Source organism: Humulus lupulus, chromosome 7, assembly GCF_963169125.1.
Source record: "Humulus lupulus chromosome 7, drHumLupu1.1, whole genome shotgun sequence".
NCBI classification, from domain to species: Eukaryota; Viridiplantae; Streptophyta; class Magnoliopsida; order Rosales; family Cannabaceae; genus Humulus; species Humulus lupulus.
The window spans coordinates 49,392,546-49,408,473 of NC_084799.1; positions in this window are offsets into that span (position 1 = coordinate 49,392,546).

A 15,928-nucleotide genomic window follows, 5' to 3' on the forward strand; every position below is an offset into this window, starting at 1 on the left:
ACATGTTGTGAAAAAAGAGATCAAAACTTTGGAATAAAAGATAGTATACAAGTAGAGAGGGAGTGGAGTTTTCTCTGGCTCTCAAAACAATATTTAACACTTAGTGAATTTGACCAAGTTCTGTCACAGACTCTGCTTTTTGAATCTCTAAAGTCATATATATTATGAGAAGAACTTTGAGAAGCTATTTTCAAAAATGTGTTCAGAAACAGAGCTAGGATTAAATATAATGATTAATAGGTGCCATTAACATAAGGTGGCACCACTAAGTGACACCAAAATAATACAAAGTAATAAGTGCCGAAGTTGTAAATATCCTTTCCTTCTGTCCTTCACTTTCTCACAAGTCTTACCTTCACATATCAAATCTGTCTGGGGTATCAAAATTGACACGGGCCTTAGAGTTAGACCCCATGAAATCACAATGACACTTCACCTTCTAATCTACTCAAGATAGTGTCGTTTTGGGTTGGATTGTTGACAGTGTGAGGCCAATAATGGCTGCCCCCCAAAACACAAATAAGGAGGTAAATACATAAGTTACTTTAGTAATGAACAATATGAGTTAAGCTTCTTCATTTCTTTCCTATTGTCCCCAAAAAACACGTGCAACCAATGCTACAAAAGGGGGGGGGGGGTCTTATTGATTTATGGTGGAAATGACATTGACAAGGTGGGTAGTATATGTTCTTGCCACATAAAGGCTTCTCTTTCTCTCCTTGTAAAACTAATTTTTGGGGAAAAAAGAGAGTGACTCAGAGTTGTTTGGTTGTTGTGTACTGGGATAATAAACATTGTTGTGAAATATATGGTCAACAAAAGGGTTTTTTTTTTTCAAATGAGAAGTTTATTCTACACTACATGTTGTGAAAAATGAGATCAAAACGTTGGTATAAAAAATAATATACGAGTAGAGAGGGAGTGGAGTTTTCTTTGGCTCTCAAAACACAGGCTTAAAGCAACAAAACTTGAAATGCACTCTGTTTTTTCCCTATAACTCCCATTACTCCACATGTTATTTATATACACAGAAAAATGTCAAATCTTTGTCTTAGCTTGTTCAAATATGCCATGCATGCATACAAAGAAATTTCCATAACCATAGCATACATTATATACAAACATATATAACAATTTGTACAACAGAACTAATTTGAGTCAAGCAACGTTTAGTAGCATTTGCAATAACAATTTGTTCTGTCTCAACATCATTAGCTACTCTACCCTTCTCATTTATACCAAAATCGATAAACAAATAGTATCTAAGTGTTTGCAGTACTAATAATGGCATAAGCTATAAGATTTCAGCAACTTTCCCTCGTTCATTTTCAAATTCTAAAATTTTTACACATACAGTCCAACTAATATATAGAGATTGAACCCTAAAAAAAAAATACGTGGAACTCAAAAAGAAGAAACCCTCCCAGATTTTATGCAAAACTCTAGCATTAAATAAATGACACATTACAAATTGACAAGAGATAGAGAGAAATAGCATACAAAAATAATTATTAATAGCAGAAATATGAGAAATACAAAAACAATTTCAATGGCACAGGCCTAAAATTGAAAATGACAGAAAATCATACCTTAATAATAGAAAATCTTCCTCTAAGAACCTGTAATGACCCAACTTATACTAGACTTTTTGAAATTCTGTTTTTTATGATTACTAACTTAATTATTCAAATTAAATAATTAATTGTTGAACTGTTACAGAAATGTTTAAACAGATACAAAGACTGTTTGAACAGAAACTAGATATGTTTAAACAGTTTGTGACCAGAAGATAGAAACGAACATAAAGTAAAGAACACACGAATTTTTACGTGGTATCAGCAATCTTTGCAGATTGCTACTAGTCCATGAGGCCACGCCCAGAGAATGAAATTTATTAGAAGAATATCTAAACGATTACAAAACCAAATTGACTTATACAAATAAAGACTCCCTCTTGAATTTGTCGCAACTGTTGTAATCTAAACTCCTAATCAAATTTCTGAAGTGCTAAGATCTTGAACTCCCTTCAAATCATAACACTTGCACTTTTCCTCCCAAAAAGTGACTCACGAACAAGACTTCTCCCGAAGCTTGATGAACAATGTCCAAGTGTGTTCAACCTGCACAATTAACACAAAGAAAACAATACAGAAGTACACTGTAATAAACCACTAAGAACTTGCTGGACTCAAGTTCTTCACATAATAAAAAGTCTCTCTAAAACTTGAAAAATATTTGGAAAATAATACACCAAGAGAGATGATGAAAAACCAACGACCTAAGGATGATTATATACTTTTTAGAATCCCTTTAGGTCGTGGAAAAAAAATCAAAAACCAATAAGCCAATAAAAGGAAAATCTTCCAAAACAGGAAAGTCAGAATCTGTTCAAACAGACTGGAAATCCGTTCAAACAGATTCATTGAACCTGGACAGTTTTTAAACCAGTTTCCCTAAATAAATAAGGAAACTATATATACTTTATCTCTGCAAGCTGTACACGATTTCTGCATAAAATAAATCAGATCAAAAAATAAAATAAATACCAATAATTTCCAATTCAAGAAAAGATATTCTTTTATAGGAAATTATATATTTATTTTATTATCATATATAAAATATTCTGATTATAAAAAGACACATTTCAACAAAATAGGAAACTACCCATTTTCAAAATTTACCACTCAATATTACAAAACAGGAAACTATCCATTTCGAAAATACTCCTTTAATTAATTTTGTCAATATTGTCAAATATGCCAATAAAGGATTTTACACTTTTGACCATTGATAACTACTATACATAGATACTAATCTTAAGAAAACATACATGTGAAACATTCATAACTTTATAAAAAAAAACTGTAAGGCAAAGGTTGCTATACATAAAAATTCGGTTAGGATATGGGATCCCATTGTTTGAAAATAAAACATAACTTAAATCTTAAAATCCATTACAAAACAAAGTGCGAAAAATACATAGAAACATAATAAAATGTCTAAAAGCAATTTCATCCTCGAATCGTTTATGCAGTCCACCGAATCCATTATCCCTCAATACACAATCCCAAACTGCCAAGAATCTTACCGTCGCCATAACTATTTTCCTGCACATATAAAACAAAGGAATGAGCCTAATGCCCAGCAAGGAAAATCTACTAAAAGCATGCAACATAACATAAACATAAACTATAAACATATAAACATTCACTATAAGCATATATCATAATTCTAATCCATGTACATGGTAAACATTGGGGTTTGCTAACTAAGCAACTATAAGCCTCAAACTACAATGAGGATTGCTAGCTAAGCAACTATAAGTCCCAAGAACATAAAAGTGTTGGGGTTTGCTATTTAAGCAACTATAAGCCCCAAAACATATATAAATCATAACATATACTAACATATAATAGCATAATCATATAAGCATATAATAACTATCCTATTTTCCTTACCAAATACCGGGATGTGAGAACAAGGACGGGATTTTGGAACACTCCTAAAAACCATTAATAGAAATGTGAGTATTCTAAAAGAAAGAGATGAAAAGGAATGAACTAAACCACTGAGAAGGTACTTACCAACAAGAAACCTCAAGTTCAAAGAACTTAGATGCCTAACCACGAATGCAAACAGCGAGTTAGGAATTGAGTAGAGAAAAATTATAAAAAATAATGAAACATACAGAAATGAACTAGGAATAGGAATACCTTTGAATGCACTATGGACGTACTACACCTCGAAATTGAAATACACACTATGAACCTTACTTCCCAAGTGTTTAATAAGCTTAAAATGATAAAGCTTATAACCCTAACCCAAGTGTTTAACACTCTAAAGTAAACCTAGCAGCTTGAAGGCTTTGAACTCAGCTTGAAGAATGAAATAAATGGCTGGGTACTAGGTCAAGAATGAAAAGATCTTCTTTTAGCTTGAATAAAAATAATGACTTTTAATTGAAAAACATTTGAATATTCGTTCAGCAGAGGCTTAAGACTTGGTCAAAAAGATTATGATCTTATCAAGAGGTTATGGAATAAAATGAGCTCGGTTTCAAAACCATTCAAAAATAATGCCCTAGAGCCGATATATCGCCCATGGTAGGTGATATATCGCTTGGGCTTATGTTCCCGAGGCTCATCGAAGTGTTCGTGCGAAGTTACGTATTTTTCGTATTCCCCGAGTGGTGATATATCGCCCCCTAGAGCTGTGATATATTGGCATACGCTGAAATATTATACACGTAATTGCACTTTTTCAGCTTAATTTGAATTGAGTAAACAGCTTTGAATGAGTCCTATAACGATTTCAAAGCTGCTGGAAGACTCTGGGATTTTCAAATATTACTCTTAATAAACTATTCCTAAAATATACTTAATTTCTTAATAAACGTGCACACGACAAGTGTCATTCTCTTATTGGGTCTATCTAAACCTTATAGTATAATAATTAACATCTCCATAATCAGTTATATTAATCATACCTTATGTTATAATTAATATTCTTAAACTATAGGTTAAACTTATAAAATCTACAAGTGTTGCTACGAGTGTTCAACTAAGTCCCGGCTTGAACCAAAATCCACAGTAATAAACATACTACAACTACTACTAGCTATTACTACTACTAATACTATCTAACTAGCTAAGTAAAGTTCTTGGACTCTACAATTCTCCCCTACTAAAAAGAATTTCGTCCTCGAAATTACTTACCAAATAATTCCGGATACCAGGCTATCATGTCCTCCTCCAACTCCCACATTGCCTCCCATTCAGAACTATTACTCCATAGGACTTTGACTATCAGAATAATCTTGGACCGTAACTGCTTCATCCCTTTATCTAGGATTCTAAACGATCGTTCCTCGTAACTCAAGTCTTTCTAGAGTGCTATAATATCGTACTTAAGGATGTGAGATGGGTCTGACACATACTTTCGTAGCATTGAGATGTGGAACACATTGTGGTTATCTGCTAGGGCTGGCGGTAGGGCTAATCTATATGCAACTACTCCCACTTTGTCCAATATCTCAAAAGGACCTATAAATCGGGAACTAAGCTGGCCTTTCTTCCCAAATCGCTTCACACCTTTCATAGGAGATATCTTCAGGAAGACTTGATCTCCGACCTTGAATTCCACATCGTGTCGCTTGGCATCCGTGTAGCTTTATGCTTTCTAATCAGCGCTACTGCTTCTTGAGCTTTTCTAACTACTTCGAGACAAGGAGCTGCCTTTCTCCTACCTCGTGCCAATGTAGTGGCGATCGACACCTTCTTCCATAAAGTAATTCATAAGGTGCCATCCTGATTGTTGACCGGTAGCTATTGTTGTAGGAGAACTCTATCAGCGGTAAGTACTTATTCCATGATCCTCCGAAATCAAGTACACAAGCGCGTAGCATATCCTCTAAAATCTGTATCGTACGCTCAGATTGATCGTCTATCTGAGGATGAAAATCTGTACTAAGACTTAACTTAGTACCCATGGCTTGCTATAAACTTCCCCAAAATCTCGATGTAAACACCGATCCTCTATCAAACACTATTGTCTTGGGGATTCCATGCAACCTTACTATCTCTTGGACATAGATGTCTGCGTATTGGTCCGCTGTGTATGAAGTCTTAATAGGTAGGAAATGAGCGGACTTGGTTAGTTTATCTATTACTACCTAAGCTGAATCATGCTGCCTACTTGTTCGTGGCAAACCCATCACGAAATCCATAGCTATATCGTCCCATTTCCATTCTGGTACGCTAAGTGGTTGCAATAAGCCTGCAGGTCGTTGATGTTCTGCTTTCACTTGTTGGCATACTAGACATTTAGACACAAATTCTGCTATGTCCTTCTTCATCCCTGGCCACCAATATATTGCCTTGATGTCGTGAGTCATCTTGGTCGACCTTGGGTGAACTGAGTACGGGGTATTGTGCGCTTCTTCTAGAATTGTCATCTTCATCCTTTGATCATTTGGCATGCAGAACCGATCCTTATATCTCAATAACCCTTGACTTGATATTGAGAAATCTGTGGCCTTTCCTTCTCGAACTGCATCTCTATGCACTACTAATGTGTCATCATGCTCTTGTCCAATCTTTATATCTTCTAGCAGATTTGAATGGATAGAAAAATTAGCCAGCTTACCAATAACTACTTCTATTCCGACATTGATCAGCTCCCGCTGTAGCGGCTTTTCTATTCCGGCTAGTGCTGCTAGATTTCCATAACTCTTTCTACTTAGCGCATCAGCAACTACGTTTGCCTTTCCCAGGTGGTATAGGATTTCGTAGTCATAATCCTTCACTAGTTCTAACCACCTGCGCTGCCTCATGTTAAGCTCCTACTGAGTAAAGAAGTACTTTAAAATTTTGTGGTCCATATAAATCTCACACCGTTCTCCGTAAAGATAATGGCACCAGATTTTCAATGCAAAGACCACTGCTGCTAACTCCATATCGTGAGTTGGATAGCGTTGCTCGTACTCCTTCAGCTGCCGTGAGGCGTAGGCTATCACCTTGTTATTCTGCATCAGCACGCAACCCAACCCTTGCTTTGACGCATCGCAGTAGACTACAAACTTATCGTTGGGTGTCGGTACACAAAGTACTAGTGCTGATCAAAGCTTATCCTTAAGCAACTGGAAGCTTTCTTCACATTTATCAGTCCAGTTGAATCTCTGCTGTTTCCGAGTCAGGTTGGTGAGCGGAGTGGCTATCTTAGAAAAGCCCTCTACAAACCTCCGATAATAACCTGCTAATCCCAGAAAGCTCCTTACTTTAGATGCGTTCTTTGGTCTTGGCCAATCCTTCACAGCCTCTACCTTGGATGGGTCTACTGCAACTCCGTCCTTGGATATAATGTGCCCGAGGAACACCACCTGTGAAAGCCAAAACTCACATTTCTTGAACTTGGCGTAGATTTGATGCTCCTTTAGTCGCGATAGGATTAACCTCAAATGTTCCTCGTGCTCAACTTTGTCCTTGGAGTATACTAAGATGTCGTCGATGAATACTACGACGAATTTATCCAAGTAGTCCTTGAAGACCCTATTCATTAAGTCCACAAACTTAGCTAGAGTGTTGGTAAGACTGAAAGACATAACTAAGAACTCGTAATGCCCATAACGAGTTCTAAAAGATGTCTTAGGAATATCCTCTCCCCGCACCTTGAGTTGATGGTACCCGGACCATAAATCAATCTTTGAAAATACGGTCGCACCTCAGAGTTGATCAAACAAGTCGTCAATCCGAGGTAGCATGTACTTATTCTTAATCGTTACCTTATTCAGCTCGCGATAGTCTATGCACATCTGCATGCTTCCGTCCTTCTTCTTCACAAATCAAATCGGTGCTCCCCATGGCGAATGGCTCGGTCTAATGAAACCCAAATCTAGGAGTTCTTGTAGCTGCGTCTTTAACTCCTTGAGTTCTGTAGGTGCCATCTGGTATGGTGCCTTAGAGATAGGCTCGGTGCCCAATACTAATTCTATCGTGAAGTCAATTTCCTGAGTCGGCGGCAACCCTAGTAAGTCATCGGGAAATACTTCTGGGAATTCTCTTACAATACGAACGTCTCCAACCATAAGCGGTGTTTCCTTTACTACATCTGTGATTCTGGCTAAGAATGCTTGACATCCTTTTTCTATCATCCTTTGAGCTTTGAGAGATGATACTAGCGGGGTGCGTAGTCTTGAAACTTGTCCCATGAAGCATAGTCTCTGGCCATCAGGAGTCTCGAACGTCACTTTCTTGCGTTTGTAGTCGATGGTTGCGCCATGCCGTGCTAGCCAGTCCATGCCTAGTATCACGTCGAAATCCTTGATCTCCAGTTCTATCAGGTCTCCTTCTAATTCTACGTCCTCAATCTTGATTGGTACGCCTCGTACTATCCGTGTTGATAGAACTACTTTGCCCGAAGGCAACTCGGTTACAAACCTAGTTCTAAATCTTTCACAAGGTTTGTTTAGTTTTTCTATCATTCCTAACGAGATATACGAATGAGTGGCTCCCGAATCAAATAATACAGAACATTTATTATTGAGGATAGAAACCTGACCTGTGACCACCTTATTGCAAGCATCAGCCTCTCCTTGGGTTAAGGAAAATACCCTGGCAGGAACCATCTTATCTTCCTTTTTCCCTTATGTCTTGAGCTGAGGACATTCTTTCTTTCGGTGTCCTTCTTGACCACAGTTGTAACATCCCTTGGTGTTTGCCCAGCATTCACCAGGATGGTTCTTCTGGCACTTAATACACTGCGGGTACTCTACATAACCCGACCTACTGCTTCCATTGTTTTTCCGTGCCCTTTTATCGCTATCAGATTGCTTATTGTCAGGATGCCTTCTTTTTTGACCGTTATTGTTGTTGCTGGACTGATTGCTGTTGCTATTATGGTTGTTGTTTCGACTAGTCTGAGGTTGACTCTACTGTCTAGGCTCAGGCTTACTGGCTTCTTTTTTAATAACATTAGCCTGCAACCTTTATACTTTTATTGTCGTCTCTAGAACATCGGCATATGTAGTATTTCCTGGGTTTGATAGCTTAACCCCTAGCTTGATCTTCGGTCGAAGTCCTCTAACGAACTTAGACACCCTTAGATAATCAGTTAGAACCATTTTCGGTGCGAATTTAGCTAATCAGTCGAACATACCGAGCATACTCAGCCATTGATAAACTCCCTTGCTTTAGGCCAACAAACTCCTCGACTCTTGAAGTGATGACAGCCAAATTATAGTACTTTTTGTGGAATAGCTCCACAAATCGGGTCCAAGTCATGGTGGCAACATCATGCGTCTACTGGACTAAGTCCCCCCATATTCCAGCATCTTTCTTAAGCAGAGACGAAACGCAGGATATGCGGTCTGCGTTGCCGAGATTCATGTGTGTTAGGATTGGCTCCACGTTTCTTAGCCACTCTTCTGCCTCGAAGGGGTCTGTAGTCCCTTCAAAGTTTAGAGCGTGTTGCTTACGAAACCGCTCATAACCTGGCTCCATGTGCTGAACTGGATATGGCGCATAATCCCCCATATGGACCAACTTGTTGGGGTGCCGAGGCCATTTGCTGTGGCTGTGATGGAGGCAGAGGCTGAGTTTGAGGCTGAGCCTGTTGTCATTGTTGCTGCAATAGTTCCTCAACTTGTTGTCGCAGTCTGGTGATTTCTGTAGTGTTGTCAACTGGCGATGGCAGCGGTGCATTGCGGCTGGCAACAACACGCACTCCCCTTCTACGAACCGGAGGGGCTTCATTGTTCATCGGAACAACGTTGGAGGCATTTCTGTTGGTGCGAGCAGATCTTCAGAGCGACATCTTCAATAGAGTTCTAACAGTTGAGAAAAACATGTTAGAACTTTACCCTAATAGGCTCTAAGGCAAAAACTTAATCTAAACAAACATAACTCGGACCTATTAATTATGGCTTCTTATGAAAATTATATAAGTCTTCTTTATTATTAGAGTGGGTTTCTATACTTAGAAAAATAAGCCATCTTTATTATTTTCTAAGTCTATTTCTAATCATCCTATATGACTTAATTCTCAGGCTCGAAACTCATCTTTGTTCCAAAGTTAACCATATTGAGGGAGGACTGGGATCAATAAAATCGTTCCCACAACTATGGCCCCTAACTCTCAATATAGAAACTTGGTTCATTGATTTGTATCCACCCTCACCGAACTTAGTCATTATTTATTATGATTGCAAAAGAAAAATCAAACTCATACATGTTAACAAAATAACATTGATATTAATTTGGAATTTTTTTTTCACTATTTACAATCATAAAAGAAAACAATAATAAATTAAAATAAACAATGAAACTAATCTATTCTAAAAATCAGGATCTTCTACATCCGATCCTTCATCTAGCATATCGTCATCTATCTTTTCGCAGTCATCATTGTCTTGTGCCTCAAAATTCCATCGAGGAAGATTCATAAAAATTATATGTTTTTGTTCATTTGTAAACTGAAATTCCATTTTTGAAGTGAACCTAAGTATGAGAAAATAATATCTCATAGCTACCGGCAATTCATCTTCATCATCTACCGTCTCCCAAATATCTTCTAAAGCTGCAATCACAGTAGGATAATCTCTAAAAAGTATAATTACTAAAACATATTGCTCTGTTGATCTCATCATGATCTGTTTAGATTCTTGGAGGTGACCTATCTCCCTGTGGGACAAAAGTAGTCTTCGAGTGATTCTTTCTAGCACTCTTACGGTGTTTCTTGGTTCTCTAATTCTTTTTAAAGCCTTAATGGCTCAGATATCCTCATAAGTTAATGCTCCATTCATTCTTAACTGAAAACATAAAGACTAAAATCATTAGCTATACATATAAACATAATAACTATAACTTAAACACTTACTTGGCGGTCAAATTCGGAGCTTTGAGTGTGTGTATCGAGGAGAACTTCATGCAAATGAACCTGGCTCTGATACCAACTGTAATGACCCAACTTATACTAGACTTTGGACCATTAATAACTACTATACATAGATACTAATCTTAAGAAAACATACATGTGAAACATTCATAACTTTATAAAAAAAAACTGTAAGGCAAAGGTTGCAATACATAAAAATTTGGTTAGGATATGGGATCCCATTGTTTGAAAATAAAACATAGCTTAAATCATAAAATTCATTACAAAACAAAGTGCGGAAAATACATAGAAACATAATAAAATGACTAAAAGCAACTTCATCCTTGAATCGTTCACGCAGTCCACCAAATCCATTATCCCTCAATACACAATCCAAAGCTGCCAAGAATCTTACCGTCGCCATAACTATTTTCCTGCACATATAAAACAAAGGAATGAGCCTAATGCCCAGCAAGGAAAATCTACTAAAAGCATGCAACATAACATAAACATAAACTATAAACATATAAACATTCACTATAAGCATATATCATAATTCTAACCCATGTACATGGTAAACATTGGGGTTTGCTAACTAAGCAACTATAAGCCTCAAACTACAATGAGGTTTGCTAGCTAAGCAACTATAAGCCCCAAGAACATAAAAGTGTTGTGGTTTGCTATTTAAGCAACTATAAGCCCCAAAACATATACAAATCATAACATATAAAAACATATAATAGCATAATCATATAAGCATATAATAACTATCCTATTTTCCTTACCAAATACCAGGATGTGAGAAGAAGGACGGGATTTTGGAACACTCCTAAAATCCATTAATAGAAATGTGAGTATTCTAAAAGAAAGAGATGAAAAGGAATGAACTAAACCACCGAGAAGGTACTTACCGACAAGAAACCTCAAGTTCAAAGAACTTAGATGCCTAACCACGAATGAAAATAGCTAGTTAGGAATTGAGTAGAGAAAAACTATAAAAACTAATGAAACATACAGAAATGAACTAGGAATAGGAATACCTTTGAATGCACTATGACCGTACTACACCTTGAAATCGAAATACACACTATGAACCTTACTTCCCAAGTGTTTAATAAGCTTAAAATGATAAAGCTTATAACCCCAACCCAAGTGTTTAACACTCTAAATTAAACCTAGCAGCTTGAAGGCTTTGAACTCAGCTTGAAGAATGAAATAAATGGCTGGGTACTAGGTCCTATTTATAGAGTTCAAGAATGAAAAGATCTTCTTTTAGCTTGAATAAAAATAATGACTTTTTAATTGAAAAATATTTGAATATTCGTTCAGCAGAGGCTTAAGACTCAGTCAAAAAGATTATGAGCTTATCAAGAGGTTATGGAATAAGATGAGCTCAGTTTCAAAACCATTAAAAAATAATGCCCTAGATCCGATATATCACCCATGGTAGGTGATATATCGCCTGGGCTTATGTTCTCGAGGCTCGTCGAAGTGTTCGTGCGAGGTTATGTGTTTTTCGTATTCCCCGAGTGGCGATATATCGCCCCCTAGAGCTGTGATATATTGGCATACGCTGAAATATTATACACGTAATTGTACTTTTTCAGCCTAGTTTGAATTGAGTAGACAACTTTGACTGAGTCCTATAACGATTTCAAAGCTGCTGGCAGACTCTGTGTAATTCCCCGAATTTCCTAATAAGGGTAAGGACCTTGATTAGGAGGCCGGGAGGGCCATAATTGAATTATGATGCTATTTAATGATCATATGCATGTTTATGTGAATTATATTATAATATGATGATAAATGCATGCATATGGGTGTATTTATTATTATAAGGGCATTTTGGTAATTTGGCCCATTGTGGGCATAATTGGGTATTTTCGTGCATGTGGGTGAGTTATGAATGGTATCACATTATATGTGGATTTGTTCGAGCCTTTCGGCATGAGACGATCATGAAATGCAAGTGTTCGGTCTAGTCATAATGGGTTTAAGTTCGGGGCTTGGGGTGAGTCTTGGGGTGATTTTAATGATTAGAGCATTACCGGGAATTAAAGGGTAATGGGATATGGATTATTGGTGTTTGAGGTTATTGAGAATAGTGGGAATTCGAGGGTGTTAATTATGATTAATGAAATAGGTGCGAAAGGACAGTTTTGCCCTTGGTGGCTATTAAGGCTTTATTTTAGACCTAAAGGTATTTAGGTCTTTTCACCCTTAGAGATTGATATAAGCCATTAAGGCTGTAGAAAGAAGAGGAAAACAAAGTGTTGCCTTCCTTCTCTCCCGATGGTCTTTTTCCTCCATTTTCTCTTTGGATTTTCAAGCTTTGTTTGAGGGATCAAGCCAAGGAACTAAGCTGGGATAAGCTAGGGTTATGCTCCACCATTGAAGAGGGTGTATTTTTGAGATTGAGGTGAGTTTTTAGCCATTAGAACTTTTGGTTTTGCTCTGTTTTCTTAGTTAAGTTCCAGCTGGTTTTTGGGTTGGAAAGTGGGGAATTGATTGGAGTTTTGGCTAGGGTTCTTGGGGTTGTGATGCTTGGGACATGTGGAGGTGGTATTTAGGTTCATTTGGGACTTAATTTGATGTTTGGAAGCTTTTGGTTTGGGTTATAAATGGTGGAATCGAAGGAAGAGATTTCTGGGCAGATGCTGGCTGAAGGTAGCACTACAGCGCCCAGTATAGGGCGATACAGCGCTACCTGCAGAGGAGGCTAGGACGGTTTGGTTCTGAGTATAGCGCTGGGGCACTAGGAGGGTAGCGCTACAGCGCTACCCTGTTTCTTCAGAATTCTGTTTTGGGTGTTTTTAAGGGTTTTTAGCTCGGGGTTTCAATCCTTAAGGCCTGGGATCGAATCTACTCACCGTGTGGGCATGTTTCGAGGTCCCGAGAGTGGGGTTTAGGTCATGATCCTATCTTTGATGATTTTCATTAATCAGAGATTGTATTTGGTTATGACTAGGTGACCGTTAAAGGATTAAGGATCGATCGTTCTCAAGGGTCGCTCTTGTTCTAATTTTTGCTCGAACCGGAGGTAAGAAAACTGCACCCTGTGTATATGTGACATGCATGGTTATTCTTGATGCATGTTGAATGTTAAAATGTAATGCACGAGAAACATGTGGTTAGGACATGCTATGTATACTGAGTATTATATTGTTCAAAGCTTGAGCCTCTGTGTTTATGCATGATCCTAATTGTGCTAGTATTTGCTAAGTAAGCATGCTGAATGCTTTGTATTCGGATATTGGATATGTGATATATGTTTGGTGGCATTGCTTACTTGTATATGGCACTGACTAGTCAGGGACACTGAGCTAAGAGTCAGAAATGGCATAAGCGTCCTGAACGCGGGGCCGAATGAAGATTAGATCTAATCGATATCAGCATTGAATGACTCTAAGGCATTAATGCTGGATCGACCCTAAGGTTGATGAAACTTATAAGTGCTTGGCTAGTCTAGGACTAGTTACTCAGGGGCATGGCCTAAGGCCTGAGTGACTACTTGTCACATGGCTAGGGAACGATGTTCCAGGGTTATGACTCTATGGTCATGAGGAAGGTTATGTTGGTGACTAGTCATCATGCACCTATCTTGTCTAAGCTAGTGAAATGATCACTTATCTACTTGACAGGTTTATGTTGGTGACTATTTCACCAGATACCTATCTTGTATAAGCTAGTGAAAGGATCACTTATCAATAAGCCCCGGTGACCCTATCGTCACGTGGCTTTTGGGAACGGAACCCACCCTAGTGACTGTACCACTGTCACTCTTCTATTGGGGCTAAAAGCTCTGAATGGCTATTATGGTCATTGGTTGATGTGTTATACTGAACATTACGTGAACTTATTTTCCTGTTGAATAGGGCTATATCTACTAGGCGCGTGCCTTATGATGTGATGACATGTTATAACTGTTCATGAGCATATTAAGTTTTCTTGCTGAGCTTCGACTCATGGGTGCTATGTGGTGCAGGTAGAGGCAAAAGAAAGTTGGACCATCCTTGAGCTGGAGAGCTTAGGTGACGACGTGTACATATGCGGTTGCTCGACCGCCACGGTCGAGGGTTGAAAGAGGAACTAGTGTTAAACCCTGTTTTTCCGCTTAGATCGGCCTGTTGTAAATATTTTCTTGTAGTAGACTCTGAAATTATATTTTTGGGATCCCAATGTATACAGTAAACGTTCTAATGAAACGTTATATCTTAACCAAAAATTTTAATCCCTAAACCGCTAATCATACTTAGTTACACGATTTTGGCCAAATGACTCGATTAGCGAGTTTAGCACTGGTTACAAGGCACACTGTAACGGTCCCTGGAGTTTGGGGCGTTACACTGTGGGATTTTCAAATATTACTCTTAATAAACTATTCCTAAAAAATACTTAATTTCTTAATAAACATGCACACGACAAGTGTCATTCTCTTATTGGGTCTATCTAAACCTTGTAGTATAATAATTAACATCTCCATAATCAGTTATATTAATCATACCTTATGTTATAATTAATATTCTTAAACTTATAAAATCAGTTATAGTATAATAGGTTAAACTTATAAAATCTACAAGTGTTGCTACGAGTGTTCAACTAAGTCCCGGCTTGAACCAAAATCCACCGTAATAAACATACTACAACTACTACTAGTTATTAATACTACTACTGCTACTACTACTATCTAACTAGCTAAGTAAAGTTCTTGGACTCTACAGAACCTATTCTTGCACAGATCTAAAATTTAGAATGAAAGAGAGCGAGAAATAGATCTTAGAGACATGAAAGAGGGAGAGAAAGCGAGTGAGAAATAGAACACAGAGATAAGAGAATGAGATGATAATCTTACTTGAAGAAATCAGAGTGGAGAGTGGAATTTAGAGGAAGAAATCGCCATTACTAGGCTCTGTTGCGTTGCTCGAGGAAGGTGAGGAAGACGAGAGAACCAAATGAAAATACGTTTTAGTTTTTTTTTAAAAGCTTCAAAATTATGTTTTCAAAATTTAATTAATTTTGATTTTAAATTAAAAAAATAAAAACAAAATTGTATTACCGAACGTGTTTCTTGAATATATTTTCATATTTTTAATTAAAAAAAATATTTTTTTAAAGGTTACCGAACGGGCCCATTTGGAGTAACAATTTTAGTAACAAAAACTCATAAGCAACCTTATATAGCAACATGAAACTCTTGAAATTTTAAAGTAACCCTATATAACAATATAAGCAACATATATAGCCACCCTTAAAAGTATTTAAGCAACCCTTGAAACTTCATAGCAACCCTATATAACAACATATAAAGCAACACTTAAGAAATTTTTTTAGCAGCCCAAAATCCTTATAAAAAATATGTACAACAACTCTTAAAGCTATTAAGATTGGTTAAAATACAAAACTTAAGTGGTATTACACAAGCTAGGTATAAATCCTAATGGTTTCACATAATGAAGATGTGAAATTAAACATTTTGTTGTAGGCATGTAAAAATTATAAATTTGGGTTCAAAGTGATACATGAAAGTATCTAAGGATGCTCAAAAAGTTTGAGAGCATTT